This window comes from Mastigoproctus giganteus, chromosome 5, assembly GCF_048544385.1.
Source record: "Mastigoproctus giganteus isolate SK-2022 chromosome 5, ASM4854438v1, whole genome shotgun sequence".
Taxonomy (NCBI): Eukaryota; Metazoa; Arthropoda; class Arachnida; order Uropygi; family Thelyphonidae; genus Mastigoproctus; species Mastigoproctus giganteus.
In genome coordinates this window covers 15,324,323-15,339,904 of record NC_143579.1, presented here as the reverse complement: position 1 = coordinate 15,339,904, position 15,582 = coordinate 15,324,323, and the positions used below count along the sequence as shown (strand labels likewise).

The window sequence follows — 15,582 nt, the reverse complement described above, 5'->3', positions numbered from 1 at the left end:
CTAGAGAAATTCCAGAAATGAGATTAACCTATGGGCTACTTAAAATTGTGAGTCATATAACGTATCACATTTTATCTCTAATATTATTTCTCCTGAGATAATATGGATTTACTGAATCTTCTGCAATGGGTACCCTGCTCTTCAGGATACGAAAAGACTATAATCCTGTACTCTGGCTGAACAAAGGAAAACTAATGATCTAAATGACTGTTCTACTGTTGTGGCTGGCTCTTTCAGAGTTGTTTCCTCTACTGGAAGTATTCTCCCGAGGAAATGGATATTTTAAGAAGTAAAAATCTGTTCTTCAAACAAGTCCAGGTATTACAGACTGAAAGTCACTGTTTAAGGAGTTCTGAAGGACTCCTTGAACAGATATCAATAGTACAACTGATCTTTGCTAAGACTTCTACTTTGGAATCTCAAGCGCACACAGTGGAGAGAGTTGAAAATTGCATCCAACCTTCAAACTGGACCCTGGAACATGCCAAAGTTGTTACAAGAGAGATCAAATGATGAGAGTCTTGTAAATCAATTCAGCCATGGAGATATTGTGCAAGGATCGAGGGGTAGAATTTTCTCAGCATGGTCTCAGCTTGTTAACGGGAGAGTCTATTTCTACAGGGATGGAATACTCTTATAAGAAAAGGTGCAAGAATATTTGCTGATGCTATAGAAGCAGTGTTAGGTGGGTCGGAAAACAGCTAGCATGGGGGGAGGGATACACAAACAGATTAACAATAGCCACAGGCAGTGGTGAAAGTGATTCTTGCACTGCTTCTATTGGAATGAGCAGCAGCCGGGAAAGCAAGGTGCCAGGATTTCAAGGACTGCTGGGAACCATCATTGAACAAGCAAATCCATAGGCTGTGTTAGGGTAACTAAGAGTAAGAACAGGTGTATGTATACAGTGGTACCTCGACATACGAGTTTAATTCGTTCCGTAACCTTGCTCGTATGTCAAATTGGTCGTATCTCAAAGCAATTTTCCCCACTGAAATTAATTGAAATGCCATTAATCCGTTCCAGCTCCCAAAAAACCACCTCAGTTGTTTTTGTTAAGTGTTTTTGAATAAGAAAAATGTATTTACAAGAAGAAACATTTATTTATAAATAATAAATACATATTCTATAGAAACATAATAAAAGAAAAGGTGAAGTGCTTACGGAAGCGTATAATTTTTGTCATTGGTCTTCGCTTTTTTTGTCACGCTTTGCTCATTTTCACCTGCAGATCGTTTAAAAAAACTGTCCAAGGAGGTTTGTTTCTTCCTCCCTTTCAGGATATTGCGGAAATGTGTTAGGCAAGTTTCGTTGAACAACTCCGATGCACGACCAGTTGCAACTTTTTCAGGGTGATTTTTATCCACGAACTCTACAACTTTCTCCACATTCCCAAGATCTCCTTTATATTTCTTGAACCTTCTTCATCTCTGGCTCCTCTTCAAAACTAATTTTTCGTTGAACCACCATATGCTGCTGCGAATGTAGATCGTGTAACTCCTCGGTTGTCAACTCCTGAGTCTGTTCCTCGACAAGTTCGTTCACATCTCTCTCATCCACCTCCAGACCCCCATGGATTTTCCCAGAGAAACAATCTCCTCTACCACTGACACTTCGGGTTCCAATCCTTCAAAAGCCCTTTCAGCTACAGCCTCAGGCCACAGCTTCTTCCATGCAGATATTAAGGTCCTCGTTGTAACACCCAGCCAGGCCTGATCAATAATTCTTAGGCATATCATGATGTTAAAGTGGTCCTTCCAGAACTCTCGAAGGGTAAGGTTTGTGTTCTCTGTCACTTCAAAGCAGCGCCGAAAAATGTGCTTGGTGTACAACTTCTTAAAATTAGAAATCACCTGCTGATCCATGGGCTGCAGGATAGGAGTGGTGTTGGGTGGTAGATAGAGAACCTTTATAAACTTGAACTCTTCGAGTAAATCATCTTCGAGATTTGTTGGGTGAGCAGGGGCATTGTCGAGGACGAGAAGGACTTGCATGGGTAGGTTGTTTTCCTGTAGATATTTTTTAACAGAAGGGCCAAACACCAGGTTTATCCACTCCACAAAAAATTTCCTGGTGACCCATGCCTTCGGATTTGCCCTCCACATAACTTGTAGTTTTTCTTTTAAAATCTTATGTGACTTAAAGGCTCTGGGATTTTCTGAATGGTATACTAGCAGAGGCTTGATTTTGCAGTCGCCACTCGCATTGGCGCAAAGTGCTAGAGTTAATCTATCCTTCATGGGTTTGTGACCTGGCATCGTCTTCTCCTCTGCCGTTATGTAAGTCCTATTCGGAATCCTTTTCCAGAAAAGCCCTGTCTCGTCACAGTTGAAGACTTGCTGAGGGATGTATCCTTTGGCTTCTATCAGTTCGGAAAACATTTTGATGTAAACCTCAGCTGCCTTCACATCCGAACTTGCTGCCTCACCATGCCTGACGACGGAGTGAATGCCGGTCCTTTTCCTAAAGTTGTCAAACCAGCCCCGACTGGCTTTAAACGAGTCTTCCGATTCCTCGTTTGTGGAAGTGTGTGGGATCTGCTTCAGCAAATGACCGTAAATCGCTCGTGCCTTCTCACATATGATACTTTGTGTTAAGAATCCTCCTTGAAGCTGCTTCTCTGTCACCCACACCATCAGTAGTTTCTCCATTTTCTCATGGAGAGAGGTCCGGAGCTTAGAAATTATTGTAACGCCCTTGGCTGGCGTTATACCCTTTATCAACTTCTTCTGTTTAAGCACAGTACATATCATTGATGTGCCACGCCCGTACATCCTCGCCAAGTCAATTACTCGCACACCTTGCTCATGTTTTTCTATGATTTCACGCTTTAATTCAATAGACATCATCTTCTTCTTCGGACCCATGGTTATAAAAATAAATTCGATAATGTTTTGTAAATGTACAAAAAGCAAAAAACGCGAACCCAACTTATCAAAAATGCTACGAAAACGAGGGAAACAAGCACACAGACTGAGGTCTAGTCTGAGGTGGGAGAAACTGTTAGACGCTGCACACAACCCCAACATGCGCCCCGCACGTTGGGGTCGTGTGCAGCGGTGTAGTGTGCGATTCCTCGTATCTCAAATCTTGCTCTCATCTCAAAGCAAAATATCGCTCGCTCGGCGGCTCGTATCTCAAAACACTCGTATATTAGGGCACTCGTATATCGAGGTACCACTGTACTTGCATTTACACCAATTCTAGGAGCACAGTAAATTAACTGGATGAATTTCAAGCATTTATTCTGAAGAATTTATATTTATATTTGAACAATTTGGTGATTTTATACTTGCACTTACACCAATGCCAGGAGCATAATAAATAAATTGGACGAATCTGAAGTGCTGGTCAAGACATCAAATGGGGACACTATTGGGACATCAGAGACGTGGTGTTACACAGATATAAGGAATGCAGAATTTGAATATGGAAAGTACAATGTACAAAGGGTACTAGGAAAGTTTGCAATACAGCTTTGTTTATTTAATTTTTTCAAAGTAATTTCCTCTACATTCAATACACCTCTCCATCCTCCGAAACCAATCTTTAAACCAGTTCTGCCAAGTTTCACTAGGGAGTAAAGCACACACTCGTTGTCCCAAGCCCGTAGAAGGTCCTCATCACTGGAAAACCGCCTCCCTTTTAGCTTCATTTTCACATGCGGGAACAGTGCAAAGTCGCAGGGAGCAAGGTCTGGACTGTAGGGAGGGTGCTCGAGAAGTTTCAGTTCTGTCGTGGTCAAATATTCGGTGCAGGCTTTGGCGCGGTGAGCTGGAGCATTTTCGTGATGGAGGTACCAGGTGTCCATTCTTGACTTTGGCCGCAGGTTCTTCATAGATCCAATGACTTTAGGCAGGCATTGTTCAGTATGCCACTTAGCTGTGACTGTCTTCTGCATGTCCAAAACAACACGTTCCACAATTCCACTCGATTTGAAAAATACAGCTATCATTTTCTTCTTTACAGATCGGGATTTTCTGACAATTACGGGTGTGTCGTCATCATCAAAGACCCAAACTTTGTTTTGAGCCTTGGTCGGCAGATCGTAATAGTACAGCCAAGTCTCGTCACCTGTCACGATGTTGTTCACATACCGAGATTGTCCCTTATCAAACTTTTTTAACATCTCCCGGCACCAAGTCACACGTCGTGTCATCTGCTCTTCAGTCAGTTGATGCGGCACCCAGAGAGAACAAAGTTTCATCACGTGCAAATGATCTTGCAGAATCGAACGAATTGCTGGTGCATTTAGGCCCAAAGTATCCTCTATCTGTTGGTAGGTCACTCGCCTGTTTTCGTCAAGCATTTTCCTCACAGCAGTAACGTTTTCCTCCGTAACTGACGTTCGTGGCCTTCCCGGCCTCTCAGAATCCCCAGAGTGAAATTTCCCCTTTGGAATTCTCTATACCACCTGAATATCGTTGTACGATGTGGACAATCATCATCTAGTGCAAGAGTCATTTCTTCTAAGCACTGGTCTATGGTTAAACCACGCACGAAATTATACCGCAAAACTGTCCTTATCTCATTTCGTGATCACGATGCCATCGCAAGCACTTTACAATCTCACTACTAATGAATAACTGAGCCCATCGACTTGGCGCGTCGGCTACTATGCACATATGAACATGTCTCAACATGCAGCAACAAGCAGTTTCCTGTGATTCATTGTTGCGTCATATTGCAAAACTTTCCTAGTACCCTTTGTATTGTTGCACATAAAACACTGCTGTACAAATTGTAGTGTGGCATTACTTGTAAGTTACTACTATAGATAGAGGGATGGTTAAGTGGGGGAAGACAAAGAGAAGTTATCAATGGGCATTGCTTTTCTTGGACTCATATTAATAGTGCTGGGCCCAGTGTTGTTTTTCTGTACTTGTTTATGTGTTTATGATATTGATGAAGGCATATCAGACTTAATATCTAAATCCGCAAATGATACAAAGGTTGGCAGTAATTAATTACAATTAATGTGGTTAATGACAGTAATCAGGATATGCTACTGCAACAAGACCTAAAAATATTAATGAGATGGGCTGAGGTTAACAGTTTATTAACAAGGACAAATGGCCATGTATTGCTATATGAGTAGCAGCAATATCAGAATAACATATAAACTGTGTAGTACACATGCAAAGGACAATACTACTCACTATTACCAGAGCGCTTCGCATTTGTTATTTGGTTTTTAGGAGCATTAGCAACTAAGGCCATATTGCTCCACGAATATGCGGTGGTAATTCCCTGACCTTTCCGCATCCTCCATATTTGGTGGTTCTAAACCACGCACGAAATTATACCGCAAAACTGTCCTTAGCTCATTTCGTGACCACGATGCCATCGCAAGCACTTTACACTCTCACTACTAATGAATAACTGAGCCCATCGACTTGGCGCAGCGGCTACTATGCACGTATGAACATGTCTCAACATGCAGCAACAAGCAGCTTCCTGTGATTCATTGTTGCGTCATATTGCAAAACTTTCCTAGTACCCTTTGTATACAGAAAGGACACATAGGTATAACGATTATGCTGATAGTTAAGAAACACAAAATCTAAGGCACAGCAGACATGGGTGGACAGTGCGATGCTGAGTCAATTTGGAGTGACAATGGGAAAGAGTGTGTTATGGGCCTATTGACTCTGATAAGTACAATGAACAAATGTACAGAGAAATACAGTGGACCAGTATATCAGAATGTCTTATAATGGGAGATTTTAACTTTCCAGATATTGACTAGAACTTGTGGATTGGTCACTTGCCCACGGCAAGACTTCTAAGTTTTATTGGATGACTGTTTTCTACAGCAGCATATTCGAGAAATAACCAGAGGGAGTACTAATCTTGATCTGGTCACCAACAGTGATTATTCATACATTAAGAACACTGCAGATCTAGGTGACATTGATCACAGTTTAATGACGTGGGATTTACTTGAAGATGTAACTACCATCAGAGGTAAAGCGAAGGATTTTTGTGTTCATGAAAGTGACTACAGTGGTCTCAGATAGTTTTTAAATTCTATACAGTGGGACCAATTGATGATGTTACCAACAGCAAATTTTAAATGAAGCATTCAAGGAATTAATCATGGATGCTACTAGGCTTTTTATACCAACTAAGAAATACTTTTCAAAGTTTAGGCCTAAATGGATGTCAGATGAACTAACGGCATGGCATGTCACAGCAGAGAATAAAAATGATAATCTATGGGATGCCTATAAATTATCAGGCAGCACAGGTTTCTGTGGTAGATATAAACTAGACTGTAATCAAGTAGTAGTGGCATGTGATGCAAGAAAGCAAATGTATGAGCTTATGCAGCATCAGCCAAAAAAAAAAAAAAAATTTATGAAACAATTCCCCCTAAATGTTTGTCCAGTTTCTCCTTAAATTTATTTAGCCTATCAACTTCCAAAACAACAGATGGAAGTTTGTTCCAGCAATTAACTATCCGCTGGCTAAACGCAAATTTCCACACATCTGTCTTTCCTCAATTTGAATTTATGCCCCCTTAGGTTCGTAATCTGAACAAGTGGAAGAATCCCATCAGAATTCAGCGTGCTCAACCCATTCAAGGCCTTATACACCTCAATCAGATCACTATGCAGGTGCCTAGTGTCCAGCCGCTGAAATTTGCAGAACTCAAGCCTCTCTTGGTAAGTGGATCCCTTCATTCCCCTCACCAATCTTGTTGCCCTTCTCTGTACACACTCAAGCAAATCTACATCCTTCCTAAAACGAGGCCTCTAGACCTGTACGCAGTACTCAAGGCATGGCCTGACCATTGCCCTATACAGAGGAACAATCACCTCCTTTTCCCTGCTAGCAAAATTTCTGTATTTCATTGACAAAACCCCATGACCTGCCCTGGTAGCCTGTCTGCATTGCTCAGAAAACTTCATATCTGCCTGCACAATTACTCCTAGGTCTTTTTTATTTTCTACCATCTTAAGTGTAGTACCACACAGTTGGTACATTTCTCTGGGGTTACTTGTACCCATAATATGCAGTACTTTGCATTTGTCAATGTTAAACTTCAGTTGCCACTTCTCAGCCCATCTGCCCAAATTTTCTAGATCCTGTTGCACTAGCACACTGCCATTACTGTCATTAACAATCCTGCCAGCCTTTGAATCATCTGTAAACTTTGCCACTAAGCCTGATATACCTTCATCAATATCACTGATAAATATACAAAACAACAGTGGACCCAACACCGAACCCTGTGGGACTCCACTAATAACATTAGTCCACGAAGAGCAGCACCCATTGATTACCACCCTCCGTCTTCTTCCACTCAACTATGCCTGTACCTATAACAGCAACTTACCCTTAAGCCATACTGCTCCAATTTATACAGTGGTCTTCTGTGTGCAACAGTATCAAATGCTTTCCTGATTCCAAGGATAATTTTGATACCAAGTATACGGTATCAAAATTATTTTTTGCATCTAGTTCCTTTGTGACCATACCATAGTATCCAATTCGAATGGGTCAGACAAGACTTCCCATTTAACAAATCCATGCTGCGTCTGAACTATAACTGCAGTCTGGTCTAGATGATCCTGCAATGCTTCTGTAACCAGTGATTCCATTATTTTCTCCGAAACGGAAGTTAAACTAACATCTATAATTACTCACATCATCCTTTTATCCCACCTCTGTGAATTGAGGATACATTTGCACATCTTCAGTCTGTGAGGAACTCCCCTGAATCCAAGGATGCTCTGCTCTTATAATTATGGCTAAAGGTTTGCTTACTTCCTTTGCTGCATCATTTAATATAACTGGATGGATTCCATCCACCCAAGGTGCCTTTCTTATGTTTAACTTCAACAATTTCTCTTCCACTTTGCTCTCAATTATTACAAAATCATTTAACTCAGTGTTAGAGTCTGATAAACTTCTGGCCTCCACTTCCATTTCTCCACTTGTACGTATAAAATACCAATTATTTACATAATTGGTATTTTATATGTAGTACGTGGTCTTAATACGTAGTCTTATAGTTATAATTACGCTGGTTATTTTTATTTTAATTTATATAAACAGTTTTTGTAGATATACGTAATACTTTATAAAACCGTTATTCGTTCGAATATTGCAGGCATTGTTTTTGTATATAGTGATAGGGAATTCAAATTTTTAATTGAGGTAGCTAGGTAGATCTAACGTATAATTATAGAAACAGTAATACGCTTCACTGTTTCTATTAGATAGAGTAGTATTGACATTTAATTAATTTAATTTATTGATTTTATTAATTTAAAGTATCATGCCCCAAACTAGAGCAGCAAAGCAACGGGCACAAAGTAGCAGGAGTGCTGTGACTCGTGGGAGAACTGAGGGGGGGCGATTCTCCAACGCATCACAGCCTAAAAAAATGTGCAGCTTGTGAAATGTTTGCCGAACTCTCTGGAACGGAACATGATATTGCCATGGGGGATGTCTTTGTGTGTGCACGATGTAAGGAGTGTAAGGAAATCAGGCGACAACTCAGCGTTGTTATGGGCCTATATGAAAGTTTGAAGGGCAGGGTGGATGCCCTCGAAAGATCTAAACTGAGGGGCCCATCAGGCTCTCAGCTGCCCACATCAATGCCAGAGCTTGCACTTGGTCATCACGCAACACAGCGGCAACCCCCAAGGCAGAATGCGCTGGGCCCACAGGAACTAGTAGTTGTTGGTGACTCTATTGTCAGGGAGACGGGGAATATATTGTGTAAAAAGGATAGGTGGAACAGGACCAGGGTATGTCTGCCAGGGGCAAAGGTTGATGACGTTGTAGAGCAGATATCATCTTTTAAGGGCACAAAAGGTGATATAGTTGTACACGTTGGCACTAATGATATCAAGAGTAGGAGACCGGCAGAACTGCTTAACAAGTACAGGTCACTGTTGAAAAAAAGCCGTGAAATAGGGTTGAATTTGAAAGTGTCTGCAATTCTGCCCAGACACGATAGGAGGGAGTACATGATGAGAGCCTTGTCGATCAATTCGGCCCTGGAAAGATTGTGCAAGGCTCAAGGGGTAGAATTTGTTTCAGCCTGGACTGTACTTGTTAACAGGAGAGAGAGACTGCTTCTACAGGGATGGGATACACTTAAATAGAAAGGGTGCAAGAATATTTGCTGATGCTATCGAGGCAGTGTTGGGTGGGTCGGAAAACTGATAGCTTGGGGGGATTCAAGGACTAATAGTTTAACAGTAGCTGTAGGCAGAGGTGAAGCTGATTCTTGCACAACTTCTATTAGAATAAGTAGCGACCTTGAGCGTGGGGTGTTGGGGGTTTCAGGGACGGGTGACGGTCATCGTGGAACGGGTAGGTATATGGGATGTGTTAGGGTAACAAAGAATAGAAGGAGCATGTATCCTTGCATGTATACCAATGCTAGAAGTATAGTAAATAAATTTGATGAATTTCAAGTGTTGGTCAAGATATCAAAGGCGGATATTGTTGGGATATCAGAGACGTGGTGTCACACAGATATAAGGAATGCCGAACTGGAATTTGTTGAGTACAATGTGTACAGAAAGGATAGACAGGATAGAAAGGGAGGAGGTGTTATGCTGTTAATTATGAAAAACATAAAATCAAAAGAAGTGCATCCAGTTGATATAGATGAACAGTGCACTGTTGAGTCAGTTTGGTGTGACATAAGCACTGCGAAAGCAAAAATAAGAGTAGGAGTGTGTTATAGGCCTAATGACTCAAATGAGTACAATGAACAATTGTACAGAGAAATAGAGTGGGCTAGTAAATCGGAATGTCTTATAATGGGGGATTTCAACTTCCCAGATATTGACTGGAACTTGTGGGTTGGTCACTCACACACTAATCAGACTTTTGTGGATTTATTGGATGATTGTTTTCTGCAGCAGCATGTTCGAGAGGCAACCAGAGAAAGTAATACTCTTGATCTGGTTATCAGCAGTGATCATTCATGTATTAGGAATTTGCAGTTAAAAGAACCACTAGGTGGCAGTGATCACAGTGTACTCACGTGGGATTTACTTAAAGATTTAATTTCCATCAGGGGTAAAGGAAAAGGTTTTTGCTTCCGTAAAGGCGAGTACAGTGGTCTCCGACAGTTTTTAAATTCTGTACAGTGGGATCAACTGATGATGTTACCAACAGTAAATTCTAAGTGGGAAGCATTCAAGGAATTAATCGTGGATGCTACTAAAAGTTTCATACCTATTAAGAAATATTGTTCAAGGTTTAGGCCTAAATGGTTGTCAAATGAACTAATGAGACTCGTAACAGAGAAGAAAAATGCATGGGATGCATACAAATTAACACGTGACACAGAAGCCTATGATAGCTACAAGCTGATCTGTAACCAAGTTACAAAGGAGGTTAGGCAGGCGAAAGCAGATTACGAGAAATCCTTGGCAAAAGATGCTAAGAAAAACAGCAAGGATTTCTTTACTTATATAAACTCTAAAAGGAAGGGGATGAATCTGATTGGTCCACTTGACATCGATGGTTCGACTGTTGATGATCCTGCTCAGACAGAAAACAAACTGAATGAGTATTTTGCATCTACATTCACACGTGAGGAATTATTAAGGTTTGAAAATGGCAGAAGATTATCAAATTGTAGCAGGGTACTTAATGATTTTGTAATAACTGAGAGCAAAGTGAAAGAGAAACTGTTGAAGTTAAACGTAAGAAAAGCACCTGGGGTGGATGGGATCTATCCAGTTATATTAAAGGAGGCAGCAAAGGAAGAAAGTAAACCCTTAGCCATAATTATGAGAGCATCCTTGGACTCAGGGGAGGTCCCCACGGACTGGAGATGTGCAAATGTATCCCCAATTCACAAAGGGGGATCGAAGGGTGACATGGGTAATTACAGACCAGTTAGTTTAACTTCTGTTCCGGGTAAAATAATGGAGTCGCTGGTTAAAGATGCATTGCAAGTTCATCTAGACAAGACTGCAGCAATAATTCAGACACAGCATGGGTTTGTTAAGGGAAAGTCTTGTCTGACAAATTTGATAGGATATTATGATGTGGTTACAAAGGAACTGGATGCAAAAAATAATTTTGATATCATATATTTGGATTGCAGGAAAGCTTTTGACACTGTTGCGCATGGAAGACTATTGTACAAATTGGAGCAGAATGGTATTAAGGGTAAGTTGCTACAATGGATAAAAGGATGATTAAGTGGGAGAAGACAGAGGGTGGTAATCAATGGGTGCTGCTCTTCTTGGACTAATGTTATTAGTGGAGTCCCACAGGGTTCGGTGTTGGGTCCACTGTTGTTTTGTATATTTATCAATGATATTGATGAAGGTATATCAGGCTTAGTGTCGAAGTTTGCAGATGATACAAAGGTTGGCAGGGCTGTTAATGACAGTAATGGCAGTGTGCTACTGCAACAGGATCTAGATAATTTGGGCAGATGGGCTAAGAAGTGGCAACTGAAGTTTAACCTTGACAAATGCAAAGTACTGCATATGGGTAGAAGTAACCCCAGAGAAACGTACCAACTGTGTGGTACTACACTTAAGGTGGTAGAAAATGAAAAAACCTGGGAGTAATTGTGCGGGCAGATATGAAGTTTTCTGAACAATGCAGACAGGCTGCCAGGGCAGGTCATGGGGTTTTGTCAATGATATATAGGAATTTTGCTAGCAGGGAAAAGGAGGTGATTATCCCTCTGTATAAGGCAATGGTCAGGCCACGCCTTGAGTACTGCGTACAGGTCTGCAAGCCTCATTTTAGGAAGGATGTAGATTTACTTGAGCATGTACAGAGAAGGGCAACAAGATTGGTGAGGGGAATGAAGGGATCCTCTTATCAAGAGAGGCTTAAGTTTTGCAAATTGCAGTGGCTGGAGACTAGGCACCTGCGCGGTGATCTGATTGAGGTGTATAAGGCCTTGAATGGGTTTAGCACGCTGAATTCTGATGGGATCCTTCCACTTGTTCAGATTATGAACCTAAGGGGGCATAAATTCAAATTAAGAAAAGACAGATGTAGATTAGATGTGCGGAAATTTGCCTTCAGCCAGCGGGTGGTTAATTGCTGGAACAAACTTCCATCTGTCGTTGTGGAAGTTGATAGGGTGAATAAATTTAAAGAGGAACTGGACAGGCATTTGGAGGGAATGGTGTGATTTTTTTTTTTTTTGGCTGATGCTGCATAAGCTCATACATTTGCTTTCTTGCATCACATGCCACTACTACTACTAATACAATTTAAACACTGCAATTACACCTTAGTCCATAGGCTGCAGCAATGAAGTTGTATTTGCAGGTCCTTGTACAAATCTCCTTGAATCTCCTTGTACAAACCAATCAGAGCTCTAGGATGGTCAGGGGCATTGTCTGCAAGAAGTAAAACCTTAAAAGGAATTTTCTTTTCCTTGCAATAAGTCTCAATTGTAGGCTTAAAATAGTCCGTGAACCAATTTGAGAAAAGATCTCCAATCATTAAAGCTTTTGAATTAGATTTATAATAAACAGGGAGGCTAGCTTTTGCATAGTTCTTTAGGGCCCTAGGATTTTCTGAGTGATAAATCATCATAGGTTTTAACTTGCAATCACCAGCTGCATTAGCCCACAACAAGAGAGTTAGCCTGTCTTTTGCAGCTTTGAAGCCAGGCATTGACTTCTCCTCTTAACAATAAAAGTCCTAGACAGCATCTTCTTCCAGTATAGGGCTGTTTGTCCACATTGAAAATCTGCACCATCTTCGATGATCTTAGAAAGCTCACATGGATAACTTTCTGCAGCTACTGTATCAGCACTAGCTGCTTCACCCTGCACTTGGATGTTGTGGAGATGGCTTCTTTCCTTAAACCTATTAAACCAGCCTCTGCTAGCTTCGAATTTATCCTCAGCAGCTTCCTCACCTCCTTAGCCGTCATAGCATTGAAGAGATTTAGGGCCTTGTCCTGGATGATGGCTCAGCTTAAAGGCAGGTTGCGACTGGTTTAATCTTCAATCCACATCAGTAAAAGTTTTTCCATGTCAGCAATAAGGCTATCACGTTTTCTTATAACTTTAGTGTTCACTGGTGTTGCACTTCTAATTTCCTTCAACACTTTCTCCTTAGCATTCACAATTGTACTAAATGTTTGGCTAGCCAAACCTAGCTTACGGCCTATCTCAGTCATAGCCATACCTTGCTCACTTAGTTTAATCATTTCTAACTTGGCATTTAAAGAAAGAGGCTTACAACTCCTTTTTTTATCACTAGTAAAAAAAAAGTACTACACTTAGATGCCATTGTAATTAACAAAAATATTATGTATAATACAATATAATAACTTTAAAAAGTTTGAAAGTTTGAAAGTTTGGAAAATTACCAGAATACAAAGAGATGTAGAGTGTACAAGTGCTGTAAACAAACTGAATCACTGACAATAAAATGGCACGCGACGGCATTCTTGGGCCATCTGCTGAGTGTGTCATGCAAAAATATTGAAAAACCAGAACAAGCACTGAACATAACAAACATAGATATAATTGGAAATCGCCGTATTAGCGGAATGCCGTAAAGCAGGACCCTAGTGTAAATCCCACGTCAGTACACTGTGATCACTGCAACCTAGTGGTTCCTTTATCTGTGGATTCTTAATGCATGAAAAATCATTACCAATAATCAGATCAAGAGTATTACTCCCTCTGTTTACCTGTCGAACATGCTGCTGTAGAAAACAATCGCCCAATAAATCCACACGAGCCTTGCTAGTGTGTGGGTGACCATCCATAAGTTCCAGTCAATATCTGGGAAGTAAAAATCCCCCATTATAAGACAATCTGAGTTACTAGCCCACTAATTCTCAGTACAGTTGTTCACTGTACACAACAGAGTCAATAGGCCTATAACCAGGGCTGCAGTGGAGGATATATGTGGGTATACCCTATGGATTTTTTAGGTGAATAGCGTATACCTTCTGGTTTTTGAAAGAATTGAAAAAACAAATATTAAAATATTTACTGAAAATTTTAAAAAAAATTTACTAGAATTTGATTCTTAGGAAATACTTATAGTTTTATTTTTAATATATATGCAGTATATATAAGTATATATGCCATATACCATCTGGAATTCTATTAATGGTGTCCTATGGATGATCTATCGAACTTTTGCAAGTAGAGATAGGGATGTGATAATCTCATTATATAAGGCTTTTGTTAGACCACTTGGAATACTTGGAATTTTGTTAGACCACTTGGAATACTGTGTTCAAATATGGAGACCACACCTAAAGAAAGATATTGAGTTTCTTGAAAGGGTGCAGAGACGGGTCACTCGCCTGGTGAGATCGGCAAAAGGGCGTCCTTATGAAGAAAGACTTCGAATATGTGGGTTGCAGAGTTTGGAAACTAGATACCTTAGAGGAGATTTGATTGAGGTGTTTAAGGCTGTGAGAGGCATCAGTAAAATGAATGAGGACAAAATTTTCAAGATTATAAATGATGCTAGAACTAGGGGACATAAATTCAAGTTACGGTGGGGGGGGGAATGTTTAGATTAGACTGCAGGAAGTTTTATTTTAGCCAGCGAGTTATAAATTACTGGAATAAGTTGCCTACATGGGTGGTAGAGGCTGACAGTTTGGGGAAATTCAAAGATCATTTGGATAGTACCTTCGGGTCAGGGAAACGCATAGGATGATAGGTTTAATTTCTTTTTTTTTTTTTTTTTATTAATTATTATTATTTTTTTTTTTGACTGGTGCAGCATAAGCCATAGGCTTTCTTGCACCATGCGGCCATTACTAATAAGCCTGATATGCACGGTATACTGTCTGCTTTTTGTAAAATTCATAGAGTATACCTTCTGCTAATTTTACGACTACAGCACTGCTTATAACACACTCCTACTCTCTCTTTTTGCTTTCCCAGCACTTATGTCACCACCAAACTGACTCAACACTGCACTGGCCATCCTATGTCAACTAGATATACTGCCTTAGATTTTGTTTCTAACAGTATAAACCCTTTCTCCTTTCCTATCCTCTCTATCCTTTCTGTACACAGTGTACTCCCCAAATCCCAATTTTGCATTCCTTATATTTGTATGAAACCTGATATCCCAACAATATCCTCCTTTGATGTCTTGACCAGCATTTCACATTCATCAAATTTATTTACTATACACCTAGCATTGGTGTACATGCAAGTATATATGCACCTGTTCTTACTCTTACCTTAATACTTCTTCAGGTTCCATGTTCAATTTGAATGTTGGAGACCAACATTTTCCAGCCAACTCTGTTTCTTGTTTTGTGAAATAGTTCTTGTGTCGTAAGACCCCCTGCCCATTCTTTGATGTTATCAAACCACTGTTTTCTTTATCTTCCTTTTGCTCTTTTGCCTTTAATCTTCCCTTGCAGGATTAGTCTCTGCAGATCATATGTGGGCCTCTTATAATATGCCCAAAGTAGGCGGTCTTTTTCTTTGCAATTGTAGTTAGTAGTGTCCTTGTGGTCCTTGCCCTCTTAAGGACCCACTCATTGGCGACCCATTCAGTCCATGGAATTTTGAGCATTCTTCTGAGTGTCCACATCTCGAAGGCTTCCAGTTTCCTGATTTCTGCATGACC

At 40.5% G+C, this 15,582-nt stretch overlaps 1 protein-coding gene across 3 annotated transcripts in view; it reads right to left on the bottom strand.

The window, feature by feature from the left end:
* LOC150085198 (lipoma-preferred partner homolog) overlaps window positions 1-15,582 on the bottom strand; it is a 196,447-nt gene that overhangs the window by 73,952 nt on the left and 106,913 nt on the right. The gene's annotated exons all lie outside the window — the stretch shown is intronic.